We start from the raw sequence: 12,392 nt of genomic DNA on the forward strand, positions 1-12,392 counted from the left end.
TTTGAGAGAATCAGGTTGGATATCCCCTGGCCTGACTCATCAGTGGCAGAGACTGAAGAAGATAACTCAGCAGGACAGGCAGCATCTCTGGTTAGAAGGAATGGCATTCCTACTAACCGGAGATGCTGCATATCCCGCTGAGTTACTCCAGCATTTTGTGTCTATCTTCGGTGTGAACCAACATCTGCAGGACCAACCAACACAAACTGGACAAGCTGTCCAAAACCATTCTGGTCCTTGGCTGAGCTCGGTGAGAAAGCACCATATAACCTGGGTAAGGTGAGGAGTGTGGCACACACTGGGGACCAGTTTGACTGCAAATGTGCCCTGTTATATGCAAAATAAATAGCATGTGGAACAAACAGTGTGGTGAGTGTGTGGTGAAGATTGGGACTCAGACCTAACATGGTTACTTGGATAAACACAAAATGCTGAAGTGACTCAGCGGGTCAGACAGCATCTCTGGAGAAAATAAATAGGTGACATTTCGGGTCAAGAACCTTCTTCAAACTGAGAGTCAAGGGGGATGGAAAGTCAGTAGTTACTTGGAAACAGCACAATATGGATCGCATCATCTTGACACCGAAAGCTGAGAGACCATTGTAGATCACCACGGCATGGACACCCGTCTAACATGATCACTTCAGGTATGCCGCTGTCCCACTTAGGAAACCTGAACGGAAACCTCTGGAGACTTTGCGCCCCACCCAAGGTGTCCGTGCGGTTCCCGGAGGTTCCTGGAGGTTTTTGTCAGTCTCCCTACCCGCTTCCACTACCTGCAACCTCCGGCAACCACCTGCAACCTCCGGGAACCGCACGGAAACCTTGGGTGGGGCGCAAAGTCTCCAGAGGTTTCCGTTCAGGTTTCCTAAGTGGGACAGGGGCATAACACTGCAGGTCAGGGGACATTGAAATGGATGGGGGGGACACAGGGATTTGATTGACAAAGCAGATCAAAGCAGAGCTCACACCTGGTGATGTGCAGGCAGATGAGATTCGCTTATCTTGGCATTATGATCGGCACAGATATTGCCGGCCAAAGGGCCTGTTTCTGTGCAGTACTATGTTATATGGGTGATGAGTGCCAAGATCCTTGCTTTCCTGCTAATTTGTCATTTCACCAGTTGCTCCGGAGGCTGTAGTCACCATGAGCTTCCAAACTGGATGTTGTGGGATCAATGTGGAAGACCTTGGTCCCAGGGCAGGGTTGGTTACACTGAAGAAGCTCCGCACATCATGAGTGGACTGTTAGGATTATCCTCCCTTCCCCGCCCGTTTCTGAACTCCCAGAATGTCTGATGAGCCACAGCTTTACACCTTTGATGGGAAGCCTGCTTCCCACTGTGGGAACATTGTCTTCATCAAACATGTCCTGACTGTGTTGGGTGGTAAAGCCACCACTTTCCTTGTGGACGGGCTCTCTCTCTCATCTGTCTCAGCATCAGTTTTGGCATTTTACTGCGTTGCAGTTGTTTCTCACTGGGTTGCAGTTGAAGGGTCTTCAACAAAGCGTGGAGCCTGAGGAATTGTCATGTTGCATTGTCTTCCAAACAATGTAATATTCCACAACAATTTGGATGGGAATGGTCGCTCATATTAAGCAACAATCAGTGCAGCAGGCATCGATTGCTCTCAAAACATGCATAGCATGGATGCCTTTCAGTCACAAAGCTGCCATTGTTTCAAACTGGAGTGTTGCCGTGTTGTTTTCTAACTGTTGTGTTGTGAGGACACTCCCATGGTACTTGCATTCACCCAAGTGAAGTTCACTTGACCCATTGCCATCTTCTCAATGGCTCTATGCCACACATTCCAACCCAGCCAGCTCCTGTATTGAAAAACTCCTCGCAGCAAAGGGTCAGGACACGGTCAGGGTCAACATAAGATGGCTCGTTCACTGGCATCAAGCTTTGGGGCATATACACTGATTTCAGTGGCATAGGGAGCGCATAGAACAGTAGGCAGAGGGTCAGGAGATGCTCATGGATGCTTGCAGGGAATTCAGTATTATTAGCTAGGAGAGGTTGGACAAACTTGGAGCAGTGGAGGTTGTGGGGAAACCTGATAGAAGTAAATAAAATGATGAGAGGTATAGATTGGGTGGACAGTCAAAATCTTTCTTTGGCTTGGAATTGTTAAAGACCAGAGGGCATGGGTTGAATGTGAGATGGGGCAAAGTTTAAAAGAGATGTGGGGCATCAGCATCAGTGTTGGTGTTTTACTGCCCCAGGGTCAGTACGTTCCTCACTGGGTTGTAGTTGAAGATCTTCAACAAAGTGTAGATCCTGAGGAATTGTCTTCAGGACGATTTAATATTCCACGATAATTCGGATGGCCATGATTGTTCATATTAAGCAACAATCAGTCCAGCAACCATTGATTCCTCTCAAAACATGCAGAGCATGGATGCATTTTAGTCATCAAGGTTCAAATTTGGGCTGCCGAGAACTGAACACTGCGCAGCAGCCTGCTCATGCCGCATAGATCTCATGTGCTAGAAGAGAGGCTTTTCACCCAAATTATGGTGGGTGCCTGGAACATGCTATGTTTGCAATAGTCGCTTTAACGTTTCCTTATCCAGAAGAATGTATTGGAAGAGCAGGAATTCAGCTGAGCAGTTCATTCAACATGCTTTCTATTTCCAGGAAGCTGTATGTGTACTCCAGTAGAGTGCATGCATTGAAGTGTAGAGGGATACGGGCCACAAGGGAGCAGGTGGAGTTTGCGTAGAGGGGATGCGGAGCCGCCCAAGAGAGAACCCGGCGGCCAAGGAAGGGTCGCAGAAGTCCTGGTGACTGGCGGCCGAGAGTGCTGGAGGTCGGTCGAGGACTCACCGCCGAGAACAAATAAGGCCCCAGCGTGGGGGTGGAGGACCGAGAGAACAGAGAGGACTATCAGGACTATAATGAATATTTATGTAACTTTGTCTGCTCACTATACGTGCCGACTATTGCACACCTGTATAATGTATGCAAAATGAAGAAATTCACTATGCCCGGTACATGTGACAATAAAGTATCAATAAAGTCCATAGTTTGGTTGGCATGGACAAGCTGAGCCAAAGAGCCTGTTTCCATGCAATATGACACCATGACTCTATGATGTGGTATCAGGGATAGGCTTGGAAACAAATCTGAATCATTCAACCAGCGTAGGGTCACTGCTGTTCCCAAAGCAGCAGAACATTTTTCCAGCTTTCTTCTTGATTCCTGCAAATGTAGTGTCAAGAGATCTTATCTCACTCCCATGGTAACTGAAATAGTCACCCAAAATAATATTTACAGAGCATGCCTTGGCAGGGCAGGGGAGTGATTAGATTGAGCAGCCCTGGCCTCTGCTCACCTTTGAGCAGCCCATCCAACAAGGAATGGATGGAATGCATGGGAATTCTGCTCAGTCCTTCCATACGCTGCTGAGGCCAACCCTCCTCGCTGTTCTGTGGTGACAGAGTCGAGGTTGGTGCGCAGGTCCTGCTCCGACCAAAGGCACGGGGAAGCTGAGGCATGAGAGATTAGCCGAGAGATCAGGGCTCGTGGGCAGACGGAGAAATGTTTCTGCTAATTGTGCACAGCAGCAGAAATTGGCCAGGAACCTAACACCAGGGACCTGTCAAGAACTAAACACTGCACAGCAGCCTAATCACGCCTTATGTCCCACACAGCCCAATCCCACTCCCCCTCATCTTTCTGCACATCAGACGCAGATTAGTTTATTGTCATATATTACGAAATTCATGTTCTCATCAAGCTCACAGTAAGCAGTATACACACAATAATGACACATCCAATCAGCAACACAGTGGCGCAGCTGATAGAGCCACTGCCTCACAGCACCAGAGACCAGACTTCATCCTGACCTCGGGTACTGTCTGTGTGGAGTCTGCATGTTCTCCCTGTGACCGCGTAGGTTTTCTCTGGGTGCTCCGGTTTCCTCCCACATTCCAAAAACGTGCGAGTTTGTAAGTTAATTGACGTCTGTAAATTGCCCCTCGTGTGCAGGGAGTGGATGCGAAAGTGGGATAACGTTGAACTCGTGTGAACAGGTGATCGATTTTAAATTTTTTTTATACTTCTATCAGGTTTCCCCCTCAGTCTCTGACCCTCCAGAGAAAATAATCCAAGTTTGTCCAACCTCTCCTTATAGGTAATATCTGCCAAACCAGGAAGTATGTCTGCAAAGGTACACAAAAATGCTGGAGAAACTCAGCAGGTGCAGCAGCATCTATGGAGCGAAGGAAATAGGCAACGTTTTTCCAGCATCTGCAGTTCCTTCTTAAACACAACGGTATGTCTGCATACCTCTTCACACCCTCTCCAATGCCTCAACATCCTGTTAGCAATGGGGTGACCAGAACTGCTTGCAATACTCCAAATGTGTCCAGACCAAGGTCCTGGAGCCATCTTCACTCTCCTCAGATCCTCACTATGTTGTAATCTACACTTGCTAAAAGTGGACAGAATGATTGCATTTAGAAAACATCTTTCCTCATTCACAGATCTCTCTAATGCAATGTAACTGTTTGCATTGCTTCTAATCATATCAGACTGCCAGCACGCATTTAATATGATCAACTATTTTTACTACGTAATGATACGTAACATCACTGCTACAATCCCTAAAGGGCCTGTCCCACTTGGGCAGCATTTGCACGTCACGCAGGTGGCGCACGAGGATCTTGAGAATTCCAAAATCCTGGGGTGCCGCACGCTACTGCGCATCACTGCCTAATGGCACCACGTTTCACCACACGCCATGCGCGCATTACCGATCTCCTATCATTGTCAGGCTCGGCACCGGTTAATCTGCCTCTCTATACACCTTCTAGTTTCAGTCTGAAGAAGGGTCTCGACCCGAAACGTCACTCAATCCTTCACTCCCCTTCTTTAACCCTCGAGCTGTCTCCTCCCATCCCCCCGCTCTCGGGCTCCTCCTCCTCCCTTTTTCCTTCCTTCTCCCCCCCCACCCCCCATCAGTCTGAAGAAGGGCTTCGGCCCGAAACGTCGCCTATTTCCTTCGCTCCATAGATGCTGCTGCACCCGCTGAGTTTCTCCAGCAATTTTGAGTACCTTCTCTCCAGAGATGCCGCCTGTCCCGCTGAGTTACTCCAGCTTTTTGTGTCCATCTTCTTTTGGTTTAGTTTGTTGCGGCATGTACCGAGATACAGTGACAAGCTTTCTGTTGCGTTCTTTCCAGTCGGCGGAAAGATCATTCATGATTACAATCGAGTCGTCCACAATGCACAGATGAAATGATACTGTTGTAGTATAGGTTTGAAAGAGGTTTGAAAGAGTGAAATTGGTTGCAGATCGGATACTGGGCCAGCACGTGGAGAGTCACCAGGCTTGGGCGCCATCTTGTGAAGCTGAAACCTCTGGAGTTATGAAACCTCAGCAATTAAAATATTACAAACCGATTGTTCCAACAGAAGGGAAAATAAATAAAAATCTTTAGGTGTTGGAAATTTGAGATCAAATAAGCAAATGCTGTGCAGCTTGCAGGTCAGACAGACGTGTCGGGCCAGAATCAGATAATGTCTCAAGCCATAAAATAACCATATAACCATATAACAATTACCGCACGGAAACAGGCCATCTCGACCCTTCTAGTCCGTGCCGAACACGTATTCTCCCCCAGTCCCATATACCTGCGCTCAGACCTTAACCCTCCATTCCTTTCCCGTCCATATAACTATCCAATTTATTTTTAAATGATAAAAACAAACCTGCCTCCACCACCTTCACTGGAAGCTCATTCCACACAGCCACCACTCTCTGAGTAAAGAAGATCCCCCTCATGTTACCCCTAAACCTCTGTCCCTTAATTCTCGTCATGTCCCCCTGTTTGAATCTTCCCTACTCTCAGTGGGAAAAGCTTATCCACGTCAACTCTGTCTATCCCTCTCATCATTTTAAATACGTCTATCAAGTCCCCCCCTTAACCTTCTGCGCTCCAAAGAATAAAGCCCTAACTTGTTCAACCTTTCTCTGTAACTTAGTTGCTGAAACCCAGGCAACATTCTAGTGAATCTCCTCTGTACTCTCTCTATTTTGTTGACATCCTTCCTATAATTAGGCGACCAAAATTGTACACCATACTCCAAAATTGGCCTCACCAATGCCTTGTACAATTTTAACATTACATCCCAACTTCTATACTCAATGCTCTGATTTATAAAGGCCTGCACACCAAAAGCTTTCTTTACCAACCTATCTACATGAGATTCCACTTTCAGGGAACTGTGCACAGTTAGTCCCAGATCCCTCTGTTCACCTGCATTCTTCAATTCCCTACCATTTACCATGTACGTCCTATTTTGATTTGTCCTGCCAAGATGTAGCACCTCACACTTATCAGCATTAAACTCCATTTGTCATCTTTCAGCTCACTCTTCCAACTGGCATAAATCTCTCTGTAGACTTTGAAAATCTACTTCATTATCCACAACCCCACCTATCTTAGTATCATCTGCATACTTAATAATCCAATTTACCACACCATCATCAAGATCATTGATATACATGACAAACAACAGTGGACCCAACACAGATCCCTGTGGCACCCCACCAGTCACTGGCCTCCAACCTGACAAACAACCATCCACCATTACTCTCTGGCATCTCCCATTTAGCCACTGTTGAATCCATCTTGCTACTCCACCATTAATACCCAACAATTGAACCTTCTTAACCAACCTTCCGTGAGGAACCTTGTCAAAGGCCTTACTGAAGTCCATATATACAACATCCACTGCTTTACCCTCATCAATTTCCCGAGTAACCTCTTCAAAAAATTCAAGAAGATTAGTCAAACATGACCTTCCAGGCACAAATCCATGTTGACTGTTCCTAATCAGACCCTGTTTATCCAGATGCTTATATATATTATCTCTAAGTATCCTTTCCATTAATTTGCCCACCACTGACGTCAAACTAACAGGTCTATAATTGCTAGGTTTACTCTTAGACCCCTTTTTAAACAATGGAACAACATGCGCAGTACGCCAATCCTCCGGCACTATTCCCGTTTCTAATGACATTTGAAATATTTCTGTCATAGCCCCTGCTATTTCTACACTAACTTCCCTCAATGTCCTAGGGAATATCCTGTCCGGACCTGGAGGCTTATCCACTTTTATATTTCTCAAAAGTGTCAGTACTTCCTCTTCTTTGAATCTCATATTTTCCATAGCTACACTACTTGTTTCCCTTACCTCACATAATTCAATATCCTTCTCCTTGGTGAATACCGAAGAAAATAAATTGTTCAATATCTCTCCCATCTCTTTTGGCTCTGCAGATAGCTGTCCACTCTGACTCTCTAATGGACCAATGTTATCCCTCGTTATCCTTTTGCTATTAATATAGCTGTAGAAACCCTTTGGATTTTCTTTCACCTTATTTGCCAAAGCATATCTTCTTTTGGCTTTTCTAATTTCTTTCTTAAGATTCTTTTTACATTCTTTATACTACTCAAGCACCTCATTTACTCCATGCTGCCTATAATTATTGTAGATCTCTCTCTTTTTCCGAACCGTGTCCAATTTCCCCTGAAAACCATGGCTCTTTCCAATTTTTACTATTTCCTTTCAACCGAACAGGGACATAAAGATTCTGTACTCTTAAAATTTCACCTTTAAATGTCCTCCATTTCTCTTCCACAACTTTCCCATAAAACAAACTGTCCCAATTTACTCCTTTTAAATCCTTTTGCATCTCCACAAAGTTAGCCTTTCTCCAATCAAAAATCTCAACCCTAGGTCCAGTTCTGACCCTCTCCATAATTATATTGAAACTAATGGTATTGTGATCACTGGTCCCGAACTGTTCCCCAACGCATACTTCTGCCACCTGACCCGTCTCATTTCCTAACAGGAGGTCCAGCACCACCTCTTCTCTAGTAGGTACTTCTATGTATTGCTGCAAAAAACTATCCTGTACACATTTACAAACTCCAACCCATCCAGCCCATTTACAGAATGTGTTTCCCAGTCTATGTGTGGAAAATTGAAATCTCCCACAATCACTACCTTGTGCTTACTACTAATATCTGCAATCTCCTTACATATTTGCTCTTCCAATTCTCGCTCCACATTTGGCGGTCTATAATACACCCCTATAAGTGTTTCTACCCCTTTCCCATTTCTCAGTTCCACGAGCCTTCTAATCTATCCTGCCAAAGCACTGCTGTAATATCTCCCCTGATAAGCAATGCAACACCTCCACGTCTTGCCCCTGCAATTATATCACAATTGAAGCAACGAAATCCTGGAATATTTAGTTTCCAATCACAGCCCTCCTGCAACCATGTTTCACTGATCGCCACAACATCATACTTCCAGGTGTCAATCCAGGCTCTAAGTTCATCCACCTTTCTTACAATGCTCCTAGCATTAAAATATACACATTTAAGAAACCCACCCTCTCTTATTCTCTGTTTATTTTATTTTTCTTCTCTCTCCCCTACATTTTGGGTCAGAGTGCTACCATTCTCTGCCTCCTGCCTCACACACTGACTGCTAGCTTTCCCAATTTGAGTCCCTCCCCCCAACCATACTAGTTTAAAGTCTCCCCAGTAGCCTTTGCAAATCTCCCCGCCAGGATATTGGTCCCCCTCGAGTTCAAGTGCAACCCGTCCTTTCTGTACAGGTCGCACCTTCCCCAAAAGAGGTCCCAATGATCCAGAAACTTGAATCCATACCCACTGCACCAGTCCCTCATCCACTCATTTATCCTCCACCTCGCTCCATTCCTACTCTCACTGTCGCGTGGCACAAGCAGTAATCCTGAGATTGTTACCTTTGCCGTTCTTCTCCTTAACACTTTACCTAACTCCCTAAATTCTTCTTTCAGGACCGCTTCTCTTTTTTTACCTATGTCGTTGGTACCTATATGTACCTCAACCTCAGGCTCCTCTCACTCCCATTTCAGGATTTCTTGGACACGTTCAGACACATCCCTGACCCTAGCACCAGGGAGGCAAACTACCATCCGGGTCTCCTGTCTGCGTCCACAGAATCGCCTATCCGACCCCCTGACTATAGAGTCCCCTATTACAATTGCCCTCCCCTTCTTTTCCTTACCCTTCTGAGCAACAGGACCGGTCTTTGTGCCAGAGGCCTGGCCGCTGTCGCTGCCCCCAGGTAGGCTGTCCCCCCCACCCTTACTCAAACATGAGTACTTATTTTCAAGGTGTACAGCCACCGGGGTACTCACCAGTCCCTGCCTCTGCCCATTGCCCTTCCTAACTGTGACCCAGTTTTCTGTCTCCCGTGGTCTTGGAGTGACCACCTCCCTGTAACTCCTTTCTATGACCTCCTCGCTCTCCCTGAGCAGACAGAGGTCATCGAGTTGCTGCTCCAGGTTCCTAACACGGTCCCTTAGGAGCCCCATCTCGACGCACCTGGCGCAGATGTGGACGTCTGGAGGGCACTGGAGGACTCCATGACCTCCCACATCTGACATCCGGAACAGTAAACTGCCCTGGCCCTCATTCTCCCCCTTATCCAAATACAACAAAGCCTTACCCGGGATATAAGCCATTCAGCTGCTTCCTCTGGTCCTCTTCCACCAATCAGAGGCTTCCACCAGACTCCTCTGGAAGTGAGATGGTACGTTGCAGATCCTCGCACCTCTGTAGACGCAAGCCCCGCGCTGTTTTTATTCTCACATCTCCAGGTAACTCCTCCTCGCACCAACGGCTCCCCGAAGATTCTTGTTTGGAATTGCAATGTTAACTCTACTTCTCATTCCACAGATGCTGACTGACATGAAGAGTGTTTTCAGCATTTTCCGTTTTTATTTCAACAGGAGCTTTTAGCACAAAGTATTGAATTGATTGGGGGAAAAAGCTCTTCAGCCCACTGAGCCCACACTGACCAATGTGCACACTACTTCTATGTTATCCCCCGTTCTCATCGACTCCCAACACGGGCCAATTTACAGAGGGCCATTTAACCTAGCAACCCGCACATCATTGGGATGTAGGAATAAACTGGAGCACCTGGAGGAAACCAATGCGGAGAACGTGCAAACTCCACACAGACAGCACCCGAGGTCAGGATGGAACCCTGGTTTCTGGCGCCGCGAGGAAGCAGCTCTACCAGCCACACAGGATCCATATCCCTCCATTTCTTGCATATCTGCTGTGCCACTGCGAGAGTGGGATAATTGGGTGGAAGAATGAGGGTCTGACTACAAGGGGAAACATTGACGCAGAACTAATTTGTTTTTGTAGTCTGGTGTTGTTTGCATCTGAAAGGGTTGTGCTGATAATGTCTTGCCGGGCACATTCACTCACTACACCTCGTCTCAGTGAAAGGATCTGAAATCAGTGCTGATTGTTCAACATAGTATTTTAAATTAGTTCATCAAAGACCCATCAGGTTCCAATTACAGTCAGACTCTGATAACTTTGGATCCCATCGCCCCAAAACTAGTTTGGCTTAGAATGAAACTCCACTGTGATTACTGTACAATATTGCAGCTGTTTTTGCTGCATTCTTTTGAACCACAGAATGTTGAATGTTTTGACCATTGGATATAGATCTGTATTCAGCACAAAGAAGTTCTCATTAATTGGCTTTGCTGTTCCCACCATCAAAGTTGAATCTGGCTACCTCAGGGTTGATTCATAATGGAGTCACCATGTTGAATTGAATAGGCTCAGAGGTCAACAACTAAAGACATGGGTCAAAGAGACACCACCTGCTGCTATCCTTCAGATAGACACAATGGAGTAACACAGCAGGTCAGACAGCATCTCTGGAGAAAAATAATTACCAATGACTATTCTGGTCAAGACCCTGTCTTCGGGCTTCTATCTGAACCAGTCTGAAGAAGGGTCCCGACCCAAAATGTCACCTATTCCATTTTTCCTGAGATGCTGCCAGGCTCGCTGATTTACTCCAGCACTTTGTGTCCATCTTCTGTATAAACCAACATCTGCTGGCCGTTCCTTCCCACACATTTTCTGTGCCGTCCTTCAATTGTCAAATCGAACGATGCACCAGTTTCCTCCCTCATTCCAAAGACATGCACTTTGTAGGTTAACCGGCCTCTGTAAGTCTCCCCTAGGGTGTAGGGAGTGGATGGGAAGTCAGTGAGAACTAGTGTGTGAACGGGTGATCAATGGTCGGCATGGACTGGGTGAACCAATTGCCAAACTTGAGCCAAGTTTCCTTGGTGTATCTTTCAATCAATCAATTTAATTTTGTTTAGTTTAGAAAAACAGCGCAGAAACAGGCCCTTTAGCCCACCTAGTCTCTGCCGACCAGCGATCCCCATAAATTAGCACTATCCTACGCTCACTAGTGGAAGGTCTTGGTCCCAGGGCAATGTTGGTTACACTGAAGAAGCTCTGCGCGCATGAGCGGTTTGTTGGAGTCGTTTTCCCTTCTCCAGCCACTCAATGTTCCTGAGCTCCCAGATGAACAGAACTCTACTCTCTGGAGTTTTAAAGAGTGATAGGTTGAAACATACACAATATTTATGGGACCTACATGTAGAGTCGATGTTTTTCCACGGCTGAGCTGTCTGGAACCAGGGCCAGACCATTCAGGACATAGACGAGAAGAACATTCTTCACTCTAGAGGGTGGTAAATCTTTGGGATTCTCTACCACAAGGGCTGTGACAACAGCGTCGCTGAGTATCGTCAAGCCAAAGATTGCTATTGTTTCAGGTAATAAGGGAATTGAGATATAAGGGATTGTATAGGCACATGGCACTGGGGTAAGGCATCACCTCAAGAGGCCGAATGGCCTGTTCTTGTTAGCATTTTTTGTGTTCTAATGAGGCCTGAATAGACTCAGTCATCAGGATCTATTTGCTGTCACTTCTACTAACACAAGCCTCGAATCTCAGGGGAGGGAAATTAGAACCATCCTCCGACCAATGATTCCCGACCTACTAGAGCCCATGATGGCTGTGACGTGCATCCCAGGAACTAAAATAGGGAATGGGGGAACCCACAAGACAATGCCAGACTGTTTGTCCAAAGACAAACACTGAGGATAGCTGTGGCAATGGGAGGACACTGTTACTGGGCACCAACACATAGACACAGTGAAAGGATGGGCAAAGCACTCATGTCATGGCTATTCAAGGAGGAGATCTTGGTGCACAGGAACCTCCTCCCCCACACATGTCTGGCTGAGATACACCTCCAGTGACTGGGAGTGTGCGTATGGTGTGACTGAAGGCAGGAGATTGTAATCACCACACTCAGCATCGGTATGCACTTAGCTTATCTGGGAATACACATACGTGGTTTTCTGAATCACCTCGTTCAAAAATGCACTCTGAATGGATCAGACTAATTCATACCCAACATATCAGTGACCTGTCCGGAACAAAACAGGCCCAGACAAGTTCAAAGCATTGCAAGTTTGTTCAT

Source organism: Leucoraja erinacea, chromosome 26 (assembly GCF_028641065.1).
Source record: "Leucoraja erinacea ecotype New England chromosome 26, Leri_hhj_1, whole genome shotgun sequence".
In the NCBI taxonomy this organism is placed as follows: domain Eukaryota; kingdom Metazoa; phylum Chordata; class Chondrichthyes; order Rajiformes; family Rajidae; genus Leucoraja; species Leucoraja erinaceus.